Raw genomic sequence first — 27,575 nt, 5'->3', positions numbered from 1 at the left:
TCCATTTAGGGAATTGGAACAAGATATTAAAGTGATATAAACATAATCATGTTTAAGCAACACAGTTCACAACAGCCAAATTATAGAACCAACCTAGGTGTCCATTCATCAACAGATAAATGGACTTTGAAGCTGATATGTACACATAATGAAATTTTACTCAGCTATAAAGAACAAAATTATGTCCTTTGCAGGAAAATGTGTGGGGCTAGAGAATATTATGCAACAGAGCTCTTGATCCACTCCTTTTTTTCTTTCCCCAAAGACACTCTAGAAATTCTCCATTGCACATCTTCAGCATTAATCATCTTTCCATTTTATCAGACCATTCTTTTTACCACTTAAACATCCTATTATTACTCCCACATTAAGAAAATAAAACATTTCTTCACTGGAATTTTTTTTCCCCAGGACCTCTCCCACTTCTCTTCCTCCCATTATGATAAATTTCCTTACAAAACTGCCTAACCTAATTGCTTATGCTTTCTCTCTTTTTATTGTCCCTTAGGGTTTTAAGTGTTGGTATTGGGGGGAAAAGGTTTGGAAAAAAAGATAAACCTTAAACTTAAGGCAATCAATGATATCCTACCAAATCTCATAGGGAATTTATCAAACACATGCAGTTGTATAAATACTACAGAAAAGGTTTGTTTCATGATAAAAATATAGTAACTTAACCAATTAGATGACCCCACGAGACCTATATTCTGTGCTGGCCACAAGGGACTTCCACCTTCCTAGTTAACTGGTCAATTTTGAATTCTATCTTATTTGATCTATTAATGACGTTTTCTTAATTAGAGTTCCAGGGCACTGTAATTTACTGGTTTCTTCTCTCTCGTTTGGTCTCTTCATATTGATCTCGTTGTCTGTATCTCCTCATTTTTCCATCCTCAAAGGTTAGGCTTCTCCAGTGCCCACTCTATGAATATGCTTTTTTTTCTGTTCTTATTCATTTCTAGGTTGAAAATAATATCTAGGACATATGGGCAGGGAGACTGAGAGTAGATTTTTTTAAGTTTGTGAAATTATATTTTGGGCAACTTTCCATCCCATCTCATTCTTATTTTCCATAATTACTGTTGTAAACTTTTATGATCCAGATGCACAGAATTCATATGATTTATCTTCTCCAAATTATACCACCAGACGTATCTTTCTCTATACTACCTAGATTTTGATATTTCTTCATTGCTCCTCTCTTCCAAAATACATATCTTGAATCACTGAAATTTTTTTTTGATATGGCATGTTTCTCTAAATACTCAGGAAAATTAAGAAGCAAGAAAGTTTATTCTATCAGCCAACTATGATGAAGTTCCAGCAATTTCTTTCCCTAGTCAGCCCTCATTTCTCTACACTATCATGAGTGAGCCTTAGGCCATGGCACTCTTAGGAAGTAGATACTTATCTAGTAGATGAATGCATTGCTAAATGATAAGAGTTCAACTAATTTGTCTGCATTATTACTGGTGATTAAACTGAATATTACCAACTGCAAGAAGTGACTCATTGTTTTGATTTCCATTAATGTGAAAGGTTGAGAGATGGACTCTGGGTGGCAATCTAGACTCAAGATATCAACAGTACACTGCATGTATAGACTCATGATTCTACCTGTTCAATCCTTTAAAAGTTTTATTGCTTTCACCAAAAATATGCTAAGCACTCTGCTGTTTTCTACTTTCTAAGTTTTAATGATTGCTTATAACAGTAACAAATTTTCAACCTTGGTGGCTTAAAATAATTGATATTTATGGCCTTATACCTCTTGAGGCCATAAATCTTAAATCACTTTTACTAGGCTGACAGCAAGGTGTAGCCATTGCCATAGCTTCATCAGTGATCTTTCTTTTTCAAATGGCTGCTGGCATTCCTTAGCGTGTGGCTATGTCACTCTGTCTATGGTCATGTCATCTTCTCCTTGTATGTTTATTTGTAAAATCTACTTCTATTTCCCTTTTATAAGAATATGTGATTGCATTTAGGGTCAACTTGGATAATCAAGTATACTATCCCCTTCTCAAGTTCTTGAACTCAGTTTTACCTGCAATGATCTAATTTCTATCATATAAGATAATGAACACAAATTACAGGCCTAAGGGTGTTTATATCTTTTGGAGAGTCAGTACTCAACCTACTATAATCCCTAATCACTTATCACAAATACCAATATATACTTAAGGGTATTATAACTTAAATGAAAAAAAATCTAACTTATTACATTATAAATAATTTTTGCCATACTATAATTTGCTTTGATATTCAATATTGAAGTCTCTATGGTTTATAATACATGTCTCTTTTTTGTACCTATTATAATTCATTGATGAATAAAGAGAAAATGTATAAAAATCTGTAACTTTCAAACATGTGTTTTTAATATTTTATATGTATGGCTTCTTTCCCCTAAGCATTAACGTAGAATTCTTAAAGTTTAATGAAAATGGACAAATACTATTACTCTATTTCAACTCCACAGTCCTGTATGAAAATAATTTGCACAGTATTTTCAATTCTGTTATTACAATTTTTGCCATAAGTACGAAGTGTCAGATTTTTACTGTCTGATATATACTGGGAATTAGAATCTCATGCCCTACTACCCTGACCTTTATCCCTATTCTGCATTTTGATTGGATAATCTTTCTACTTCTTTTTCTATTTATAGCTTTACTAAACTAAAAGAAACAGGTGAAATGTCCAGCTAGTAAATATACAGAATACAAAAGGTCAAGCTGGTAGAGGAGATGACTAAATTTCATACAGGATATATAACATTCCAGTGGCAGGACCTCATTCTCATGTAAAAATTTAAATAAGAATACAAAATAGCATAACTGAATCCATTCTGTAAGCTTGTATAAAAGAAATGTGGGAAATGCAATCCATTCTATGTTAAGTTGCAATTTCCTACCCTTCCAGGCAAATACAGTTGAAAGATTATTTAAGGTCACAAAGTCAGTTCTCATTATCATTAAAGAGTTGGATCCATACATTGTATCTTCATACCTGTAAAAGGGGAGCTATTTCATATCTGTCATCTTTCATAATAATAAATCACAAATTTATCATTACTTCATCTGCTCTTTTCTGACAGTGTGTATGCTGATAGACTCTTCAAAACTACAGTCCATGGCTAGTGAAAAAGCAGAAATTTTATTCCAAATAAAGTAGAATAGAATCATTAAACTTTTTTTACATTTCCTTTTAAATGAAATATTTCACTTGCAAGCATATATCTATAATAATAACTCAGATCTTTTAATTTTATCACTTTATCATTCTTAGTATATTTATTATTGCCACAAGAGTGCTAAAATTACCACCTAAAGTCAAAATAAACTATTTAAAAAAATTAGACACTAATAAAATATTTAATTTAAAATAAAACTAATTTCCACAAGATTTTGAAACAGAGCAATTAAAGCCATTTACTACATGTGTAACAAAAATTTTATATCCGAAAGTTTTGTATCATTTTGCTTTACATGTAGTTTTTAAATATGACATTATATAATACAATAAGCAAATAATATATTAAGATTCTCAGTATGCCTGGTACCTGTGTTCATTGGAATTTAATTAAGTATAAACTAATGATTAGTTTCTCAATGCTTCCAAAATCTTTAAAGAAATCTCTTCTTGTCTTTTAAAATACATTTTTGAAGTAGGGAGTATAGTGATAGAGAACAGGTTTAGCATACCTGAGGCTCTGGGTTCAAACTAAAAAAAAAATAAATAAATAAAAAGCACTTAGAAAATGTTAAAACATTAACATAGTTTGCCTGGTTAAAAGAAACTAATTAGGCTCAAATTTTGCCATCTTAGTATTACTTCAATGTATCAGAGGCAAACTCTTTTTTTCAAAGGTAAAGAAACCGAGTCTTAGAAATGAATCACAGAACTAGATAAATTTCACCCATCAATTTAAAAACAACTAAGAAACTAACTTGAAAACTTCCAGTTTAAATTAGTTTAAGTTTTTTTTATTTTTATGACTTTATAGTTTTCTTTCTGATTTTTATTTTGCTTAAATTTATGTTATATATTTTATTATACATGTTGAGTATTACCAGTATTTGGGTCAAAACACAGTACATTGTCTTGAGAAAAGGAAGAGTTGGACATGCTTGGAAATAACTGAAAGAAATTAAGATGAAAGAAATTTTTTCATTTTTTGTTGTTGATGAAAATTAGGACAATATTACTGTCTTTTTCTCATATATACATGACCAATATTAACCATATACATTTTTGGAAGATGTAGGAAGTAAAATTTTATAAAACTCTAGATTTGACTGATTACTGACAGTCTTCTTAGTATGCTCCAGAGTGACTGTTACCTTGAGTTGGTAGAATTTGTCAGCTGGCTGGTTTAAGTGATAGTACATTATTAATAGCTGTGATTATTATACTTCTAGCCAGCACCCAAGAGAAGTAATGCTGAAAGAGCGTATCTTTAATTAAGATTGTCTGTATTATTCAAAGTAGGAATTTCAGACTTTGGTGGACACTATTAATAAATGCATTGCTTATAGCCAGGAGCAATTGTGTATACCTTCAATCTCAGTATTTGAGAGGCTGAGACAGGAAGACAGCAGGTTCAAGACCAGCCTTAGCAACTTATGGAGAACCTCTGCAACTTAGTGAGAGCCTGTTTCAAAATTTTAAAATATAGCAAGGTATAGGGGTATAGCTCCAGAGGTAGACTACTGCTCTTAGGTTCAATCCATCAAGAAAGAAAGAAAGAGAGAGAAAGAAAGAGAGAGAGAGAGAGAGAGAGAGAGAGAGAGAGAGAGAGAGAGAGAGAGAGAAAGAAAGAAAGAAAGAAAGAAAGAAAGAAAGAAAGAAAGAAAGAAAGAAAGACTAAAGCCAGGCGTGGTGGCGCACGCTTGTAATCCCAGCATTCGGGAGGCTGGGACCGGAGGATCACGGTTCGCGGACAGCCTCAGCTACTTAGTGAGGCCCTCTGCAACTCAGTGAGACCCGGTTTCAAAATAAAGTATAAAAAATAGGGCAGGAGGTGTAGCTCGGAGGTCAAGTGCCCCTGGGTTCCATCCCCAGACCCGCAAAAAAAAAAAAAAAAAAAAAAAAAAAAAGAAAAAAGAAAAGAAGAAAGACTAAAGATTTAGAAATTTCATGAAGGAAACATTTATTTGAATGGGTAAAATAACTTGTATATATCTATTTAAAGATTTTCTGTATCTTCTTGGAGTACAGCAAACACATGTCAAGATGGCTAATCCAAGGATAACTGTAAGTCCTCAGATGACCAATAAGTTAAAGGAAGGCTTTTTGTAACCCACATGTCTGAATATCTACAAATATGCCTATATTTTAGTCAATATTCTATACTTTATGGTAGTAAATAGTTTTTTTCTTCCATATTATTATTATTCCTCATATTATTTTCTACTTATAATATATTTTAAAGTCTAGAACTTAAAAATATTTAAAATTGTCAAAATATTCAGCTAAATAGAATTAAGTATAAAATCAGAAAATGTATAATGTAAATGTATGTTTTATAAATAAAATATAGATATGCATTATTTTATAAGATTGTTTATTTTTTACAAATATAAAAATAAATATAATGTATGATAAAAATTATAAGGAAAAATTTAAATGTGAATTCAGTACCTAAAATTGCATCCTAAAAGCCCTCTTTTGTTACTCTGAGGAAATTAAAATTTTGCCTCAATGCTTTATAGAATCCAAGAGATATAAAATCATGAAAAATTACTGGAATTGAAATAAGAACCAAAATACAAGAAGACTAGTTGGTCAAGGGTAGAATCTCTATCATAGAATGAGAGTCAGGAGTCATTCCCCTTGTCCATTTTCTCAGGTGTACAGTGTCCCCAACAAATGCACAACTTGCCTCTATGTTTTCTTGAAAATATCCTTTAATGGAGCTGTTTCAAAATGCTTAGTATGTGTGCTATTTTATCCTTATAAACACTTAAAAGCAACTATTATTAGTAAGAAAAAGATGTGAGGCTCACAGTGTTTACCTAATTTTCCTAAGCTTACAGAAATAGAAATTAGCAGTGATAAGATTTAAAGTTAGGCATGTCTGACTCCAACCTTTCTTTTAACTGGTATCTTTTTTTTAATAAATAGAGAATTTAATTTTACTGAGCTATTCTTTATAAAAACACATAGGACAATACTTTCACACAACAGCATAAATCAGAAAGACAGGATACTGGAGAACAGGAGGAGTCAAGGGGCTAATGGTTGGGATTCAATTTTTTTAGACAAATCTATTGATCTACTTGATTTGTTTTACTTGTTTTAATCTAAAGGGATGCATCCCAGTAATGTAGGTAATATATTTTGTTGGGTTTTTCCCTCTCTTTAAACAGATGGTGCAGATTAAGAGGCAATATTTCCTAAGAAATATATAGAATTAGGCTGATTTGGGCTGCCAGTTAAAATCAAAGCCATGTGTTACATGGCTAATTGACATCATTCATGAAAACTAAGAAAACTGTCCAGGATATGGTCTGAAGACTTGGCCAGATTTAATCATAAAAGGATGGCCATAAAGTGCCTGCAAGTCAAGTTTTTTCTTGGGCCCCAACACGGTTGCTCTACTGACTTTGGTTTGCATCCCTGCTGTACTGGCTTGTTCTGTTCTCTCTCTCTCTCTCTCTCTCTCTCTCTCTCTCTCTCTCTCTCTCGCTCTCTCTCTCTCTCTCTCCCTCCTTCCCTCAATCGTATTTAAAATTTTCTGGCTTTATGCCAACCACAGTGGTGTATAAAATGTCTGTAGTCTCATTTACTTGGGAAGCTGAGGCAGGAGAACTGCTTGAGCTCAGGTGTCTTGGGCCAGCCTGGACAATACAGCACAATTTTGTCTCGTAAAAGTTAAATATATACTAAAATATATATGTATATATGATTTCTGGTTTTGACCCAAGGGCCAAGATCCATACTAGCTCTGTCTCCGATTTTTCATTTTTATCATCTGCTTATCTGACACTTAATATGGTCTAGCCCTGATGAGAAACAGGTCTTACCTCATTCTAGCCAACAATTTTTTCTTTTCCCATGATATACATGATATACATGGGTGCAATCTGCTCAAAATCTAATATAAGTTCCTCTAATTCAAACAGCTAAGCATTTATGTTTTTGCTGATGAAAGGTCCTTACAAAGTTACCAATAATACTCTAAATTGAGCCAATATAACTTGAAAAATCATTGGTTTCTTAAAAAGTTAGTTTGAATAGCTATAAAACTAAATTTTTATAATTCTTATAACCAATAAATTGAATTGATTTCTACATATAAATAGACATTTTGTGGAATAAACACAGTGACATATTATGCTATGATTTGAATGGCAAATATAGCAACATACCTTTGCATATGGACATTATTGTTTAAAATTTGTATTCTATATCAGATTTCAGGTAACTGAAATTTGCTTTTACTCAAAAAATTTCCTTGTCATTTTTCTTTATATTTTGGAAATTCTTTAGCATTTTCAATAGCTAACATGAGATAATCTTCACTCAAGTTTCTTTCCGTGCTAAAATCTCAGATGGCTCCAGAGATGTGTCATTTTTCTGTTACAACTAGGATATCATGGTTCCATCCCATGAATATCAGTCATTACTTAAAGAGACAATAGGGGGAAAACCATAAGTTCTTTATGTGAGATGACTTGGTAATTTATTATCTCTTTTATGTGTACTTTTAGAAGACAGAAAAATAGTAATTAGGAATTTTAAATACTTTCATTTCTGCAAAAAGAAGATATATACATAAAGGATATTTTTTGATAGAAAATGCTCTAAGTAATTCTCATGTTATTCTTTTTTAAGTGTTTTTTTTTAAAAAAAAAAAACACTTAAAAGTTAATCTGGTTAAGGTACTTCTGTCAGCTGTGAATTCTCTCCAGACATTCTTAGTTGCAAAACTAGGATTTAAAATTATATACAAATAAAATATGTTGCTTTCATTTTTACTGAATGAAATGTTTGTTGTAAACATCATATTAATTACTTCAAATAATTTACTATTTACAAGTAGGTAAATAAAAAATACATACTCCCTTCAGAGGTAACTGAGTGAACAATTCATGTTATTTTAGAAAAGTATTGGCCTTTGGGCTTATAGAGTTTCAGTACTTATGGGACTTTGAGCCATTGGAGAGACAAAGAAGAAAATTTATTGTCCTGCATTCAAGAACACAATTAGCTATTTCTACCCATATTTATTGTATCTAATTTCAGTAGGAGTCAGTAACCTGGCCAGGGAAAAAGTTTAAGGTACCTGTTTTCTGAACTTTCAATCAACAAAAACAGAGCAGCCTGGCCAATATAGTCCTAAATGTATTACTTAGCAACTGATTTCAAGCAAGCTAAAAGGGAGAGATATGACTAATAGACTTAAGATCTAATTAATATATCGTTGATTATTTTTAAGGTCATAAAGAAACATAGATTATCAAAGTAATGAATGCCACAAAAATTGAGGAACGATGTGTGAAATTGAGTCCACTAGAGACTAAGGTTATCTGAAAAGGTGAACTGAAGAATGAAGGATTCTGGGATAGGCAAAAGAAGGCTGAGAGAGGGCAGCAGTTGGAGGAGCAGATGGCCTCACCAAGTGGAGTGTAAAATCATCTTTAAATGGCTGAGCATAAATTACTGTGAACCAGGAAAAATTAGGAGGGCTTTGGATACTAGAATTAAAAAAAATATTTTTCAGGCCAAATATGCAACTTGAAGTAGAAAATTGATATGATAAAAAGATGTTGCATTGAGCCCAGCATGGTGATGCACACTTGTAATCCCAGCATTTGGGAGGCTGAGACAGGAGGATCGTGGTTCACAGTCAGCCTCGGCTACTTAGTGAGGCCCTTTGCAATTCAGTGAGTCCCTGTTTCAAAATGAAGAATAAAAAATTGGGTTGGGGTGGTGTTGCTGTTGCTCAGAGGTAGAATGTCCCTGGGTTTTGTCCCAGTACCACACACATAAAAATAAAATGATGCATTAAATTAAACTCCATAGGAAGAAGAAAAGTATGTCAACAAGGAAACCAATCATGAAGCTATTTTTTTTTTCTTTTTGTTCTTTTTTTCTTCTTTTTGGCAGTACTGGGGATTGAACCCAGGGGCATTCTACCTCTGAGATACACCCCCACCCCTATTTTTTATTCCTTATTATATATATAAGTAGCTGAGGCTGGTCATGAACCTGTCATTCTTCTGTCATAGCCTCCCAAGTACTGGGATTACAAGTATACACCACCACTCCTGGTTTCAGGAAGCTATTTTTTATTAAGAGGAATTGAAATTCATTTTTAAATTTGGGGTTGAATTATATAAAAGTGCTGACCAACTTATTTTCAGTTAAAAGACAAAAATACCATGTAGACTTGTTTAGTCTAAAAGATGAATATCCTTAAAAGTTTATAGTGTTAGACTGGCTCACAGATCCAAATAGCTTATAGCTAGTGAATGATATGCTGGTAAAGATCCTGGACAAAAATTGTTCAAGGATCAGGTTATAAGTTTTCTGTAGCTATTTAGCACTCTTTTTCTATATTATTTCCAACTGACTCCCATATCTCGTTTACAAATAATGGTAAAGTAAGATCAAATATTGCATTTGTAATGAATACACCACCAGGAGCAAGAATTCCTTTTATATTTTATTTGGAAACAGGGTCTCACTAAGTTGATGAAAGCCTCACTAAGTAGCTGAGGCTGGCTTCGAACCTGTGCGATCCTCCTTTCAGCTTCCCAAGCACGTGGATTACAAACGTGCGCCACCACACACAGCTGCAAGACTTCCTTTTAACCTACAGACCACAAGTAAGGAACTAAGGTTGTATGCAATTAAAATAAAGAGCAACTTTAATTTTCTCTGTAAGACCAAAGTATATTTACCTGAGAAATAATATACCCCATAATTTAGAAATGCTGTTATAAACAACAGAATTTTTAAGATTTTTCTGTCTCATATATTTTAAGGGGTAGTGAACTATGTTTTATATACTGAGCACTGACAATTCAACCCTAATAAGATTCTGTAATTCCAAATGTATCATCTTTCAGTGAGAACTGGCATCAAAGAGCTTTTGTTATATACTTAGAAGTATAAACTGTGATTCATGAAAAATAATTTTAAAATAAATATGCTTTAAAAAACCTATCTCATCTTCCAGTGGACCCTTGATTGGTTACCATGTTTTTTTTTGCCAGTTATTCTTTGCACATTTAATTGTGTCTATTACTGATGAAAATGAAAAATTCTTGATTTAAAAACTTGAGATTTTAATTTTTTTCATTCTATTAAATTCAGATATTATTTACTAGGCTGGTACTGGAAAAACAATTATTGTTAAATCTACTTCCAAAAATGTTTAAGAAGGCATAAGTGTCAAAATACTCTTAGATTTGTGCATAATTTTGTTATTCAAATTTGTATAATCTTATGAGTACTCAGCAAATCCAGAATATTGTTGTCTAGTATGACTTTTGACAGTATCTCTGCTGTGTCATGGGCTATGTATGCGCTCATGCTATTAGGTATTTGAAATGTGATAAGTGTAGTCGGGCTGCTATACTTGTTAATTTATTCAATTTTAATTAATGTCACATAAGGCTAGTGCTACTGTACTGGACAGTATGCAGGAGGCAGAATAAATGCTTATATCAATTATAGTCAATTGGTTCTGCCTAGGTTCTGAACTGGAAGGGATAATCACTCCTGATATCTTTAGGGAAGAAGAGGAAGGTACAGTACCCTAACCTAAATTAAATCTTTCTGCGCTTGGAAGTGTTTATTTTAAAATTAGCCTCTCTTCTACTTCAACCCACTCTCATTTTCAGGGGCATCTCAATCAATAATTATCCTGTAAATTTGCTTCTTCAAACAGGACGGATAACCTAGATTAAATAACCAGGTCTCCATAGTATAAAGCTAGAGTCTGTCAAGTCATACTCTACCCTTGATTAGCCTATTATTGTTTATGATTAGTCACTACCTTGGTTAGTCTATTATTGCTTATTTCTTGGAATTACTATTATAATTTCCTAACTGGCTTTCTTCTATTTCAGTGGCTCCTTCTTCAACTGCCCTAACAGGTTTTCAAAATTGCTGTTCCATTGATATTACTCACATGTAATTCTAATGTTCCTTACTATTTATTAAATATACTATGAATGCCTTTTGTTTTCTAGGAATAAATGAGATAAAATGGAAATTTATTGGTAATGTTGTAGACACAATTTTAGTTCTTTCATTTTTTGCTACTTGGTGACATTTATTCTCTACTCTCTAAACATGGAACACTCTCCTGTCTTCATGATCTTGTTGTATAGATCAAGATCAAGATGTAAGACACAAGGCCTTACAGGGATATAAAACCTTCCTAATACTACCACTATAAATTACATTGTCATTTGAGACTATAATGCAACAATAAATGTATTAAAAACAGACCATCCCTTTTCATAAAGCCTAAATGATTGCTATGGCACTTATTTCCAAACTTTTTTCACTATCTACTGTACCTTCAAACACACACACACACACACCATTACAACCACCACCACCACCACCATCACCATTTTAGCCACCTACACTTACAGTGACCCACAAAATAGCTTCTCCAGAAAGGTTTGTTTTAGTCTTCAAGGTAGAAATGGGCACCCACCTCTCAGTTTCCCATTCTACATCCTGACCCCTATCAAAACCCCTTCTACAATGCATGGAAATTGTTCTAAAATGCTCATACTATCTCTAGTAACTTGTGAGCAGCCAGACAAAAACTAAGTATATCTTCTTTTTATCTCTGGTGGCCAATACCATGCACTTCATTACCTGAATTGTGAAATCTATGAATAAATAAAATAATAAAAATGGATTATGACAGGATTCAGAGATGAAATAAAATTAGAATAATCCAAAGGTGAATAAAATTCTGCACATGTATTCAAACTTTCTATTTCAGGTTCATATTAAAACATAATTTTGCTTATACATTTGTATATGTATATTGTACATATATGTACATACATAAATGTGTATATAGTCATATATACATGCCTATAGCTATACCTACATATATATTTTATACACATATTATATTAGAATAAATATAAATTTGTATTAGATTGTTTCTAGAGAGCATGTACCTGTGATTGGAAAAACACACTAGAAACATCCTCTAAGAAATGGAGAAATTGAAATAATTGAGTTACAACATCATTTATAAAATAGATATCTCTGCTTCTGGTGATCTTCACTTGGTTTTTGTATAAGAAAATAAACATCCTTACACTTTTTATTTATGATGGCATACATATTCTTTGCCCTTTCTCCTCTTTCCTATCCACAATAAAACAGATAGTTTATTTCACTAATAATTTTGTATCAAGTTTATGTGTGCATACAAAGATAATGCCAGTTAATTAATATCTTCTAAAAGTCCAAATACTGTATTCACCAATTTGTTTATCTTCAACTGTACTAATAAAAAAAAAAAGCAATGCTGGAATTCTCAAAATAAAAAAAATATTTTATATACAGCATATCTCTGAATAAGCCACAAAAGGAATTTTTTAAGTATAATCCTCATCGTCTCTTCTATGAAATAACCATAACTGATTTACTGTACTCAAGACAGACTGCAACTGCCCAGGGAGGGCATATCAAATGGAAGACTGTTAGACAGGAGCGTTGTCAAACAGTTCAACTGTTGAGTCAACATCCAGGAAATGGCATTAGGAAGAAAGGTAAGCCAGATCACAGCTCAGACTGGACAACACAACAGAAATCATCAGAGTAGAGAAGATACCAGGAACATGAACTATTTGAAAAATTCAGAATTGAACATTTTGAGAGTATCTTTTTTTTTCTCTAAAAGTTTAATAAGACAGATGCCTCTGCCAATAAATTGCACGTTCTCCTTACAAATAGAGGTTCCCTGTAAAGCCTCATATCTTAAATTGGTTTAATTCCTGGATGAGCAAAGAGCCTGGAGCATACTGATATTTTCCTGTTCAATTTGAGCTAGAGATAATTCTCAGGTAATTACATTAATGTAAAGGAAAGAACCAAGATGACCCATAGTGGCAGGTAAAACAAGAGTTACTTATGTTCACCTTTAAAATAAACACAGATTTAAAACAATATGGAAATCACATTGGAGAAGAGCTGAGAAGCAGCTCTATCCAAGTTACCATTTAATTTCAATTGGTAGAAGAATGTCCCCCCTTACTCTTTGTGACATTAACATAATTCATTTTGTACAAAAATGTCTTATCATGCAATATAAATGAAGATATAAATTGCTCCAAAAATTCTCATGCAAAAGAAATATTTCACAATCTTAAATTTGATCAACCATAAGCTGAGAATAAACTGAGACTCTTTAAATTAGCTAATCAAAGAGAAAGTCATGTTGTAAATGCAGAAGTGAAATTTACAGAGACAATCTGAGATAAAGAGTAGGCAAGGTAGAAAGACATGGCCATAATTTTTTTCCTTCAATATTAAAATGACTTGGCTTTAATCCAATAAAATTTTATGAAAAATATAATTAAAAATTTTATCAATTGTATAGGCTAATGTTTAGTAACATTAATTTTTATGAATTTAAGCAATAGTGGCGTCTTAAATATTGAGATATTATACTTTAAAAAAGGATATTTTGTGTGCATAAACACTTACTGCTATTTCCTTTCAGCAAAATCTATATCCACCACGAGATTTGAAGTTCTTGCCTGTTAAAAAGTCAAAAACATGAATATGTTAATTTAAAACACCATAAGCTTTAAAGTTGCAATAGCTAATAAGATTCTTTTATGCTTATAAATCATAACTATTATAACTCTAATATCCTGGTTTTAATTATTTTCATGAATGAAAAATGGCAAAGGCAAGTGAAAATTGTTTCAAAATGTTCACCATAAGTTAAAAAACTACTGGGAAAAGAAAAAAATCATAAAGAAAAAAAAAAAGCATCCTATTTGAGGTAAATATTGTATTCATTTTCCACCCATGTTTGTAAGTAAATATGACCATTGATTCATATTGAATAAATAAAGAATTGTTTGCATTTCATTCTGATTAGAAGCTTATGTTATAATGTTTACCTAACATTTCTCTTTGATTCAACAAATCTTTCTTAATCTATCAAATGTCAAAGTAGTAAAATTTCAAATGTAATCAAATACGAGACTATTTCTGAACAAAAAAGTGGTTATATGACATATATAATCCATTGATAAAATATACTAATTCACTCAATATTTGATAAATTTATTGAAGAAAAAGAAAAATCATTCATCATGTTTTTGATGTTGAGTGGTATCTAAATATTCAACCTGAAATAAAGAACTTAAATAATTATCTCAACCACTCAGGCCAAAAGACCAATTTACAAGAATTACTCAGCTCACTGAGGCAAATATTACTGGAGGAGTCTTTTTCTTGAATTATTTCTTAAATCCTAATTTTACTTTCATGGTTGGAATGTACCAGACAATCACAAAATCATTTGAAAATATTTTAATAAAGCAGTTTTGCCCTTAAAGGAAGTATTTTTTATTTCTATAAAAATATACAAGATATATTCTAACTAAATTAAAACTTATTTAGACTTAATTATTAAAATTATATATTTGCATTTAATCTATTTATCTATTTTAATTTATTTTCCTCTTCCAGGGAAATTAAAAGTATAAGAAAATTATTGGAATATTTTTCCAGTAATATTTTCAATGTCAATATTAAAAGCTATTACTTGACAAAAGGTTTCCTGATTTATACAGTAGGAGAACTAACATTTAATATAAAATTGGAAGTGTCCTATTTTTTTTAATAAGTTGCTGCTTCATTGTTTGTTTAGAAAACAAAATCTGTTTTCATAATATAACCTAAAATGTTTCTTCACATATTTCTGCACTGTTAGGATTTTTAAATTTTAAATAACTTAAAGTTAGGAGAAATAGTTTTAATTTTATTTTTACTAGCGCATTTAGATGACACATCGTAATGAAATTTAATGTGATAAAAACATTCATCCCCACAGCTTCTTGCTGTATTTTTCTTCTGATTCCCACCCTCTGTTCTCTCCTTCCCTACCATCTATGGTAGTAAAATTGGTAGTAATAATTTCACATATCATCTTAGAATTATTTGAACTGTTTCCTTCTGCAACCCTTTTTCTTCTTGTCCCATTTCATCTTCCAAAATCTTTCCAGTATTCTACTGTTCTCTGTCCACATTTATCTAACATCTTTTATGTTTCTTATTTTCTCCCTAGCTTCCATATATAATTCCATATATAAGAGAAAACTTAAAACATTCAATTTTCTGAGATTGGCTGATTTCCCTTAGGATAATATTCTCTAGTTCCACTCAGTTTTCTGCAAATGAAATATATATTTTTTTCTTCTTTATGGCTGTGTAAAATTTATTTGTGTGTATATGCCACGTTTTCTTTATCCACTGAAATGGTTTGGATTCTCTGACCTCACAGAAGAGGAGTGGCAATGTTGAAAGTGGGGCTTTGTGGTCTCAACAGTGGATACAGTGGGACAGATTTATCTGGGTGGTTTCCCAGACCGGATGCCTGTGGTAGGAGGAGGTGGGTCCCTGGGGCTGTGGCCTGTGGGGTCATACATCATTCCTCCTCCTCCCACTCGCTCTCTCTTGCTTCTGGTCTCCAGGATGCCAGAAGCGAAGTCTTGTGTTCTCTTTTTCTGTTTCCCTTCACTGCCATACCCTGAGATCCATGGTCCCTAGGCTTTCATAGGAAAACAAATAAATCTTCCTTCCTTTAGGTTACATGGTTAGTTCTTAAGAAACAGCTGTGAAAATGCCGACTAATTCATGTACTAATCTGTTGACAGACACCAGGGTTGGTTTCATAATTTGGCTGCTACAAACATGGGCATACATATATTTCTATAGCACTGTAACTTTAATTCTTTTGGAGAAAAACACCAAGGAGTGATATAGCTGGGCTATATCATGGTTCCATTCCTAGTTTTTTTGAGGAAATTCTCTACTAATGTCCACAGAGGTTGTACTAATTTACAATACTACCAACCGTATAGAAGAATTAGTACTTCCCCACAACCTTGCCAGTATTTATTGTGTGTATTATTGATACTTTCCATTTAGCTGGGGTTGGATAGAATCTGTGTAGTTTTGATTTGCATTCCCTTAATAGCTAATGATATTAGAAAAATATTTTTGAAATAAAAGAAAATGTTTTAAAATCTCTATAATATTATAAACTATGAAATATTCTTTTAACACATAAAGATATTGTAGAATAAGTAAAGTTATTTGGCAGAGAGTCACCAAAGTAAGTAATAACTTGGCTGATTAACTATTAAACCTCTTATTTATTTATTTATTTATTTATTTATTTATTTATTTATTTATTTTTTGGTGATACTAGGGTTCGTGGAAGCCCTTCTACCTCTGGGCTACACTCCCAGACCTATTTTTACATTTTTATTTGGAAACAGGGTCTCCTAAACCAGTGCGCGGCTGGCTTCGAACCTGCGCAATCCTCCTGTCTCTGCCTCCCAAGCGCGGGGATTACAAGCATGCGCCACCATGCTCGGCTTAAACCTCTTATTTAAAAAACAGTTTAAGGTTAAACTTAGAGAATGTGTATAAAAATGACATTGACTTCTATTCTTCAACATTGATGCTAGAAAATGTTACATATTTAATTTCCTATAAGTCCCAAACTTCATTTTTCTTATTATAGAACAAATCTTTAAGATGTATTATTATAGCCTAGCATGGTGGTACATGCCTATAATCCCAGTATTTGGGAGGTTTGCAGGTTCAAGGCCAGGCTTGGCAACTTAGTAAGGCCCTCAGCAACTTAGTAAGACCCTGTAGCTCAGAAGTCGAATTTCTGTGGGCTCAATTCTGTTTCTCCCCCAAAAATAGATGTGTTATTACAAATTCATTTTTTAATTTTATAATTAAATTTTTTACTTTTTACTTTTTATATTACACACAAATTTAGTATAATTTTAACCTTGCAATAATGAAACAATCTCATCAAAATATCTTTAAATGACACCTACTAATCTCTGTAAAAATAATTTTCTCACAGTAAAAATTATTGAGATATATTTCTTAGGATAAAAATAAATATCATTTCAGTTGATTTTTAGATTTTTTATATTGATGATATATTGCATTTTTAGAATTTACATATAAACTTGCATACTAGTAGAGGACTGGAAATAGGATCCAGAAATGTTTTAACTTTGCACTACACCCAGCTCTATTTCATTATTTTAGTTTGAAACAGGGTCTTGCTAATTTACTAGGAGCCTTGCTATAATGCTGAACTCAAAGCTGTGATCCTCTTGTCTCAGCCTCCCAAGTACTGGGATTACAAGTGTGTGCCACCACGCTCAGCTTAAATAATTCTTATTTTTAAATCTTCCGATTCAAGGGAAATACTCTAGTACCCTTAAAGGATTTTCATTGCATTAAATATTATTAGAGGTATACGGAGAGTAGAAGCTACCATGAAATGGGAAGAAATAAGTGGTTCCAGATTTTTAGATTTAGTTTATAAACTAAATCTAAAGGTGGTTAAATTCATGGAATGAAACATCCTCTGTGAAACTCTTAAACCTCCCTTTCGATTTTTGGTGTGATCACTTTTTTAGTTGAATGTCCTACATAGACACACACTGTTGATAGCATGGTATTCTATGACTGATGAGTTATTAGAAGTTGTGGAACTCGTTTTTTTTTTAATGAAACATTATTTTAATTGTGGGTTCAGACACTGGAATGGGGCTTCCAGATCCAACTTCTCCCCTTCTTGTATCCCCTCTCTAATTGTAGCTCAGAAACCATCTCCATGAAAACTCTAGGTTTCTAGGGAGTGAAGTTTGAATACACTTCCCCATTCCATACTTTCATATCAAAAAACAGTAGGGGGAGGAACCAGGGGAGCTCTAAGCTTACTGAAAGAAAAGGAAATGCAAGAGATGAAACAATGCATAGGATTTAGTGAATGAAGAAATAAAGAGAAAAAGGCTTCTGGAAAAGTTTGGATTGTATGTACCAAAGTATTATAAAATTGGTTGGAAAACATAGCCCTGAAACAAAGGTGCTGAAGAAAAGAGAAACACCACAAATTCAATGAAACTTTACAGATAACTTGTATGACTTCTTTCTCTAAGATATGCATGTAATTTAAATTTTTAATTTTGCTGATGTTTAGGTCATTTGCATGATTCAATCTAAGAAAAATTTTAATATAGTTATCTTCCAAAGGAAAAAATAATACAACATAAAGACTCATCCCTAAGCAACCAAGGACCTCTGTCACACTTCTATATTGTCTTAAAATTCTACCACTTCTTAAGTGACAGAGATTGGTTTAGTATGGGAATTCACTCATAAAGTAAAACTCTGTTCCCTAAAGCATGAATGTGGTCCTGGATAAAGTCATTACCCTTTTGTCATGCCCTTTATTGTTAAATTAATGAATGTATAATTACATCTGGAAAAAATTAAAAACAAGCAAACCAGAAAACCTAACTCTCATATTCAAGTAGATGCTGTAGAATTTACATCTCAAAACCCGAGTCTGCATAAGGATTTTGGCTCACTTCGGAGTCAGTTTTGTGTTAGAATGTTTAGAAGCTCAGAACCAGACTCTGGTTTCTAGCCTGCCAAAAGGCATGCTGGTTTCTTGGTATGGTTTTCTAGCTCTTTTGCTATTAGTGCATAATTTGACAGTATGCTACCACGGTAACAGAATTCATTAAGGGCTTTCAGTTTTGTTCTGCCAATGAGGATTTTTGGCTGCATGTAGTGCTGGCCTCTGAAGATTGATCCATAATATTTGTCTTATAATGCCTTGTCATCTCCTAGCATGACTGATGCTACAAAATAATCCATAATGAGCCAGGTTCTCCCAGCATGAGCTACTCCCTAAGGGTAAGTCAGGCAGTACTGGAAACCACATTAGCTTCTTTATCATCAAACCTGGGTGCTTAAAATAGACTGAATGAAAGTGGATATATTATGCAACCCCATCTTGCACCATTTGGGTTGGGAGTGGATTAGAAATGTAATCTCTAATGTTCATTTGCTACAGTATCTTATTATGGAAGAAAAAAATACTTCCAGATTTTGAAAATTTTCTTTGTATAGTCATTTTTGGAGGCAAGGTTTGCTGGAAATAATTATGCGGTTGATTCAGTAAAAGAATAAAATATATATTAATGTTTTAACCAATATTTTCCACATGATTTCCATTAAGACTTTAAAATATCTTCAGTTCGTTTTCAATAATATCTTAATACCACTTAATTACATTTTGACCACATGTTCTGCCTTGAGCTATTGAATTGTTTATTAATCTTTTTTGTAGTGAGCAATAGCAACAGTTTAAAAATCCTACAAAATCCTTTTATGCTAAATAATGGCAAAGTACTTGAGTTAATCTCTTTAGGGGTTGGTTGGCTCCAGAAGTTAGAACTAACCAAACAGTATATTCTTGCCTATGGTGGTAGTGAGTGAATGAGAATAAATTACAGCAAACCCAGGAAGTATACTGGACAATGATCAGAGTATAGGATTAAATGTTCTTGTAATTGAATGAAGAGGGAGGAGGAAAAAAAGTATCATCTTTATTTAGGACAGTGATTCTCAATTAGAGCTAATTTAGCCCCTCAGGGGACATTTGTAATATCTGGTCACATTTTGTTGTTGTTACTATTAAGGAGGATACTAATGACATCCAGTGGATAGAGGTCAGGGATGCTACAAACCATCCTATAATAGACAAACCAGCCCTCTGCTCCTCTACATACAAACATATAGAATGATCTGGTCCAAAACATCAATGTGGCTAAGGCTGAGAAGCTGCAGTTTATAGAACATTAACAAAGAAGAGGAGACACAAGCCTGTCTTCCATTCCATTAATCTGGCTGATGGAGCAAAGAGTCTGGTATCTGCAAAGATAATACCACCTTAGGCTGAGAAAGGCATGATCTCAGGAGTTCATAAAAAGTAAATTCATTGATTTCCTCCAATGGATGGAGAAAGGAGAGCCCCAGTACCAATATGTTTGGCATGGCTGTATCTGAAGGACATTTGAAAGACTAAGGCACAAAAGAAGCCAGAAAGAAAGATTAGCCAGGTAAGAGGCCAGGCTAGTAGCTCATAAAGGAAAATAATCCTTGGCTCTCTGCAATTACTTAGATATTTTTTTTTCCAGAATCACTTCTCAACATTTTCTCCTTTAGCTTACTTTTGTTATCTTAGACTGGGATTTATGATTATTTAAGTATTTTCAGTGAAGTACTAAATTATTCTACCATTATTTTCTGGAGAGCTTCTTTCAAATTCTTACAAATACTTCACACTAAAAGCTTCCGGCTCTTGTTGGGGGATGTAAAATATATATCATTAGTGAAACAAGAGTAGAAATAGGGTGAGAGAATAGGGTCTGTCCTGCTAAAAAAAGTGTATGTGGGAAATAATATTACAGAGTATTCATCATTCTACTAACATCACTGTCTCAAAATTCTTCCTTGTTATGTTTTTGATTGCTTTGTTTTGTACTATTTTAATGCCTAGACAATGCATTTCATGTGTATAGTAAATAATATATTTCACAGGAATTTTATATTTATACATTCAGAATTTTTTACTTATCCTTTATAAACAGTATCAAAAGATATGACAAAAATAATATTTGTAACTGGAGTCTCATAATTTCAGTAAAAGAGGGGTCATTTGAGAGTAACCATCTTTAACCTTAAATAGCAAGGCACAGATCTAGGTGAGAGGTACAACTCTCTTCTGATTTTTATCTTAAATCATATGGGCCAGCATTAAGCCGAATAATAAAAGCCCAAGAGAAAGCTAGGACACATTATCTCTACTCCTAAACTGGATCAATCCCTGAGGGAATGTTTGGCTCCTGAAAGAAAAACTGAACTACTAGTGAGAGAATGAGCGTGAATGTTGATGAATGCCTACCCTGTGCTAAGTTGCTACAACACAAAAATAAACAAGGTGAGAACCTATCCAACACACATGAAGAGAACACATCAAAGAGGGCAGTAATAAAATTGGTCAAATAGAATAAAAAAAATGTTTTCTATAAGTCTAATAAATGAAATTTTTTCTATCATTCCAAATTTTACTCAAGTAACTATACTAGAAATATTTGCTTCTACTTTTTTATAGTTATAATTTAAGTAATTAATTTTAGTGATAATGCTTTACAAAATAAATCCTGGAAATTTTATTCAAGTAACTATACTATAAATATTTGCTTCTTTTACTTTTTCTTAGTTATAATTTATATAATTAATTTTAGTGATAATGCTTTACAAAATCAATCCTGAAAATGGCATAAGGTTTACTAATTTATTGGAATAGGTAATTAATTATAATTTGTCAATTAAATTATTTTAACTGATATAAAATAATAGTAGGATAGCTATTAGGTTAATGGAAGTGCAGAAGTTTGGTATTTAATGTTTGTTTACTTTTAACTTTACAAACAATTAAAAAATATTGTAAATAGGTATCTAATATTGACTGTTCAAATTAAAGTTAAAATTAAGTGACAATAAAAATCAATAGAAACTTTGGTATATATGTATTTCTTTTCTTTCTCTCTCTCTTTTTTTTTTTTTTTTTTTTTTTTGGTGGTACTGGGGGTGGAAACCAGAGGCTTTCTACCTCCAGGCTATGCTCCCAGAACTTTTTTATATTTTATTTGGAAACAGGGTCTCACTAAGTTGCTGAGAGCCTCACTAAGTAGCTGAGGCTGGCTTTGAAGCTGTGCAATCCTCCTGTCTCAGGCTCCCAAGCGCGGGGATTACAAGCGTGAGCCACCATGCCTGGCATATGTATTTCAAAGTACTCTAAATGTTACTTCTCTCTAATAAAATTAATATAGAGACTGGTCACAAAAAGTTTTAGGATTGATACTACCTAACTTCACAATTTATTGCAAATCTACAATAATCAAGACACTCTGATATGGTGAAAGAATAGACAAAAAGATGAATGGCTGAGAAGAGAGAGCCTATAAATAGACCCACATAAATATAGTTCATTGATATTTGACAGAGTCACAAAGGCAGTAAAATGGAGCGAAGAGATTTTTTTCAATAAATGGTACTATATCATATGAACATCCACATGAAAAAATAAAAATAAGGAGAAACCAGGCACAGATCTTTTATCTTTCACAAAACTTAACTCAAAATGAATCACAGACCTCAATATAAAGTTGAAAATGATAATGCCCTTGGAAAATAAAGCAAGATAAAAATATAGATGGCTATGGGTTTGGCAGTTACTTTTTAGAGTTAATTCCAAAGACAAAATCCATGGACGAAAGAATTGATGAGCTGGATTTCACTAAAAGTGACAATGTCAGCTCTGAACAAGACACCAGCAAGAGAATGAAAAGATAAGCTATATCTTGGAAGAAAATATTTGTGAAATATGCACCTGACTGTTATTCAAAATATAAGAAGCCACTGAAAACTCAACAGTAAGAAAAATCCTGGTTCAAACATGAATAAAGACTTTAAAAACAACACATTAATAAATACATAGATGACAAATAAGTATGTGAAAAGGTTCTCCACCTCCATATTATCAGGGAAAGGCAAATTTATATAATCTTGAAACATCCTTACATACCAATCAGGATGGTCAAAATCCAGAAGAGCAACATCATCAAGTACTAATGAGAATATCCAGCAATAGGGACTCTCATTGCTGGCAGGAAGAAAAATGATAGACACTTTGGAAGAGCGTCTAGTACTTCCTTACAAAACCAAATGCATTTTTTTCATATGATCCAACAACCATGTAGGTTTATTCACCTAAAGAACAGAAAACTCCCATCCATATATCAACTCATTCACTGATATTTATAGGAATTTTCTTTATAATTGCCAAACTTGGAAGCAACCAGCTGCCTTTGAGTAGATGCATGCCTAAATAAACTGTGGTAAATCTATACAATGAAGTACTTATAGCACTAAAACGAAATGAGCTATCAAGTAATAAAAAATGAAAAAAATTTAAATGCCTATTACTCATTGAAAGAAGCCAAACAAAATTTTACATATGGTTTGCTCTCAAATATTTGACATTCTGGAGAAAGCAAAATTATGGAGACATTAAACAGATTGGCAGTTAGCTGGGCATGGTGACGCATGCTTGTAATCCCAACATTTGGGAGGTTGAGACAGGAGAATGGCGGTTCAAAGACCTCAGCTACTACTTATTGAGGCCCGTTGCAACTCAGTGAGACCCTGTTTCAAAATAAAGAATAAAAAATAGGGCTGGGTGTGTAGCTTGGAGGTAGGATGCCCCTGGGTTCCATCCCCAGTATCTCAAAAAAAAAAAAGATTGGTGGTTACCAAAGGTTGGGAGAAATCCAGGGTGAATAGGTAGAGCACAAACTATTTTAGGGCAATGCAACTATTTTCCATAATACTATAATGATATATACATTTCAATAAACATTTGTTCAAACCCATAAAATGTACAATGCCAAGAGCTAAACATTTGGATAAAATGATATCTTATTGTAGAGTCACTGGTTGTAGCAAATGTACCACTCAAAGGAGGAATGTTGATAATAAAGGAGGTAATATTTGGGTCAGGAAGTATATGGAAATTATCCTTTTACTTATTTTTGTAACTTAAAGCTATTCTAAAAATTATAGTCATTAAAAAACCAAACTTGAAGACATAGAAAAGTTAAGATAATTTGTAGAATATTTCCAAATAATTGTAGTATATTTCCATTTTCCATCTAAAACATCAATATGCTTTTAAAAGTATTAAAGATTTTAAGTAATACTGTCTTATATTCTAATTAATATCAAATAGTCAATGTTATCTATAGAATAGAATGCTGCTTAGAAAAACAATACTTTGCATTTAAGCAAAGTATTAGAAAGATTACTAAAATTAATATGAATTAGTATAATTTTATTCTGTTATAAACAAAAAGAAAAGCAGCCACTTGGTCTTTTAATAAAAAGTACACAAAAATTCAATACCTGTCTATGATATGTTATTATGAGGCAATTTTAGAATGTCTAGAACCAAATCAAATGTACCAATAGCCAATGCTATTTGATGACTATCATCAGTACTCATCAGGGAGATAAGATGGTCATATACTAATTACAAAGACTCTAGAATCAGACTTAAATTTGATCTACTATTCTGCAGGTTTCTAATTTTAATACAAATTCAAGCAAGATAAGCTCTAACATCTCCATGTCTTAATGACTGTACTATAGAGATTAAACTTTTTCCTACTTATATAGTTGTTGTGGAGATTAAATGAGAAAATACAAGTGAATTACTTAGAACAGGGCTTGCCATAGAGTTAGGATTTGATGAATAGCATTAGTATTTTTACCAATATATTTTTAAGATCATGAAAATGTTCCATTAAAATCCAACCTCCAGCTAGAATGGCAGTCATTCAAAACACAACAACAACAAATGCTGGCAAGGATATAGAGAATTGGAAACTCTAATACATTGTTGGTGGGATTGAAAATTAAAGAGACCACTTTGGAAAACAGTATGGAGGATGCTTAGAAGAATGGGAACGAACCTACCATATGATCCAGCAACACCACTTCTGGGTATCTACCCAAAAGAATGGAAACCAAACTACCAAACTAATGCATGTGTATCTATGTTCATAGCTGCACAATTCACAATTATCAAACTATGGAACCAACCAAGATGTTCATCAAAGATGAATGGATTACAAAACTATTGAATATGTACACAATGGAATTTTACTCAGCCATAAAGAAGAAGAAAATTAAGTTATTTACAGGGAAATGGATGGAACTGGAGACCATTATGCTAAGTGAGATTAGTCAATCATAAAAAGTAAGAAATTGGATGCTCTCCCTAATATGCAGAAGCTAGGGAGAAAAAGAGTCATAGGCGAAGCCCTAGATGAAGGAAGAGAAACCATAAATAAATAAATAAGGTGACCTAACTGGGGGTGATGGAAGGGAAGAGGAGGAAAAGTCTCTAATGTACATAATGTACATTCACAAACATGTCAAAGTCAATCACTAAGCCAAATATGAGAAGGAGGGAGGGAAGAGAGAATGGGGTGGGAATAAAAAAATAAACTAGACCTAAAAATTTGGACCAACATGTAAACCAGTGCTGTAGACCATTCTTGACACCTTAGATATATGGTATCAAATAAAGCCAATTGTCCTTTCTCAGACCATAAGCAAATTTAGTTCAATTTCCTGGAACTCAAAATACATCATTCTTAAATTAGAAAGATTAGATTAAGTGATCCTGTGCTTTTAAAACTCAATGAGAGTTAAATTATTATTTGGCTATTGGAGTTTATCTCCTTTACAGAATTATAGACTCCATTAGTGTAAGACATAGTTTTACACTTCTTTAGCTCAATAATAAACACTCATTGACAGTTGGCTACTGAAATAACTATTGGTTTTTCACTATGTGCTAGGCTGGATTCTGGCAACATAATTAAGACTTAATATAATAAGTATTTTTGCCATAGGAAACCAACTAGCTACCAGTTGGAACTGAAATTAGGCCCCTTCCCCAATCGATTTTCAGGTCTGAAATGATATTTTTATCAAAATTTCCCCAATGATATCAAAGGTACCTTTAAGGAAATCTCAATCTCATGCACAATTTTTATACATGGTATAAAAATATTTAAAGAAGGCTAATTTAACATTATACAGTATGTAGGCTCATTTAAAGGAAAAACAGCAACCAAAAATGACAGCAAAACAGTATTTTTAAATAAAAATGCTTTAAAAGGAAGCTGTGTGCAGTCATAAGTGGTGGTGTTCACCTGTAATCCCAGTACTTGGGAGGCTAAAACAGAAGGATTGCAGATTTGAGACTAGCTTCCGCAATTTAGAGGGGCCCTGATCAATCTAATGAGACTCTTTCGAAATCAGAAATTTTAAAAAATGGGAACTGGGGTTGTATTCATAGGTAAAATGCCCTTGGGTTCTATTTCCTGTAACACAATATAAAGACAAGAGAAAGGAAGAGAAAGGAAAGGAAAGGAAAGGAGAGGAGAGGAGAGGAGAGGAGAGGAGAGGAGAGGAGAGGAGAGGAGAGGAGAGGAAAGAGGGAAGCAGACAATGTATGTACATTCTTACTTGAGATAAAACCAGATGTGTTATGATGACCATACCCAAATCAAGTGAATAATTTTCCCAATCCAAACCAGATTTGATTTGAAATTCAAAAGTCAATGCTGAAAAAAAATTTAGAAAAATGTGGACTATCCTGCTCAAGATATGTAAGTAGTTTGCAAGATCCTGTGAATTTGGAGGGAAATCAACTATAAAAAGGAAAGGGGCCATATTACATAAAAATTGAAGACTTTATGCATGTCATATGTTTTATACTCTTAGAGTCACTGAGCCTGCACAGTCCCTAAATACAAGCCTGGCTCTTTCTTTGCAAGACTCCACTGGAATTGTTCTGATGACAGTAAAGTACTATTCCTTATCTATCTACTATCAGTAGAAACTGACATATTGGTAAGGATATTTCCTTCAAGTTATAATCATATAAAGGTACAATTATTTCTCAAAGTCAATGTTACTGTTAGGAAAGGATAAAATATTGAGCCCAATGAAATACGTACTGTGATACAGACATACTGGTTAAACATTGTGACATAAAACATTATTAGGACATCCTAGCAAATTGTAATATAAGAAGTTCTAGAGAATCTTTGGACATAGAAAGCAATACCATTATGGCACCCTACAGTAGTTAGTCTAGTTGGGCCCAGTATGATCACTCTTTTGAATCTATTGTATTATTTATATTTGATGGAACCAAATCCAAATCCTTCAACTAAAACCTTGGCAATGTTTTCCAAGCATTTCAGTTCCGAATCTCTATCATCAAGTCCAATCAATTCAATGAAGGTGAGGCAGCAGTGACAGAGGGAAAAAAAAAAATATTGCTACATTCAATTTCCCTCTCTCTAGCCAGATCACTCTGAAAATAATAAAAAACAAGGGGATGTTTCCAAAATTTTCATGAAATATTACATAAAATCTCACAGTAATCTATGAAGAATGGGTTTTTAGTGACAGAACTTGTTCATATGTCTTTTGTAATGGTTCTAACTTTAACTTAAAGCCTCTTTTGTCACTGTAAAATCATAATATGCAGCTGTCTATGCCACAGTGTACAAGACAATCATGACTTTAATTAAAGCGAGCACTGTAGTTTAGAGAAAAATAAACAATCATGGGATCCAGGTTCAGCTTGCCAATTCCTAGCCATGAGGCCTTAGAGAAAGGTCCTTAATCTAACTTACTCTCAGATCCTTCACTCGAAATACAAATACTTATAATCACTGTCTGGTTTGTTGTGAGTTTTAGAGATAAAATATTTAAGAACAATATTTCACTATTGACCAAATAGAAGGTATTGAACAGTTACTACTTATTAGTGGTAGTAACAGTCATAATTGAAGTAGCAATTG

Source organism: Muscardinus avellanarius (genome assembly GCF_963383645.1).
Source record: "Muscardinus avellanarius genome assembly, chromosome: 14".
Lineage (NCBI taxonomy): Eukaryota > Metazoa > Chordata > Mammalia > Rodentia > Gliridae > Muscardinus > Muscardinus avellanarius.
This window is presented reverse-complemented; position numbering follows the sequence as displayed.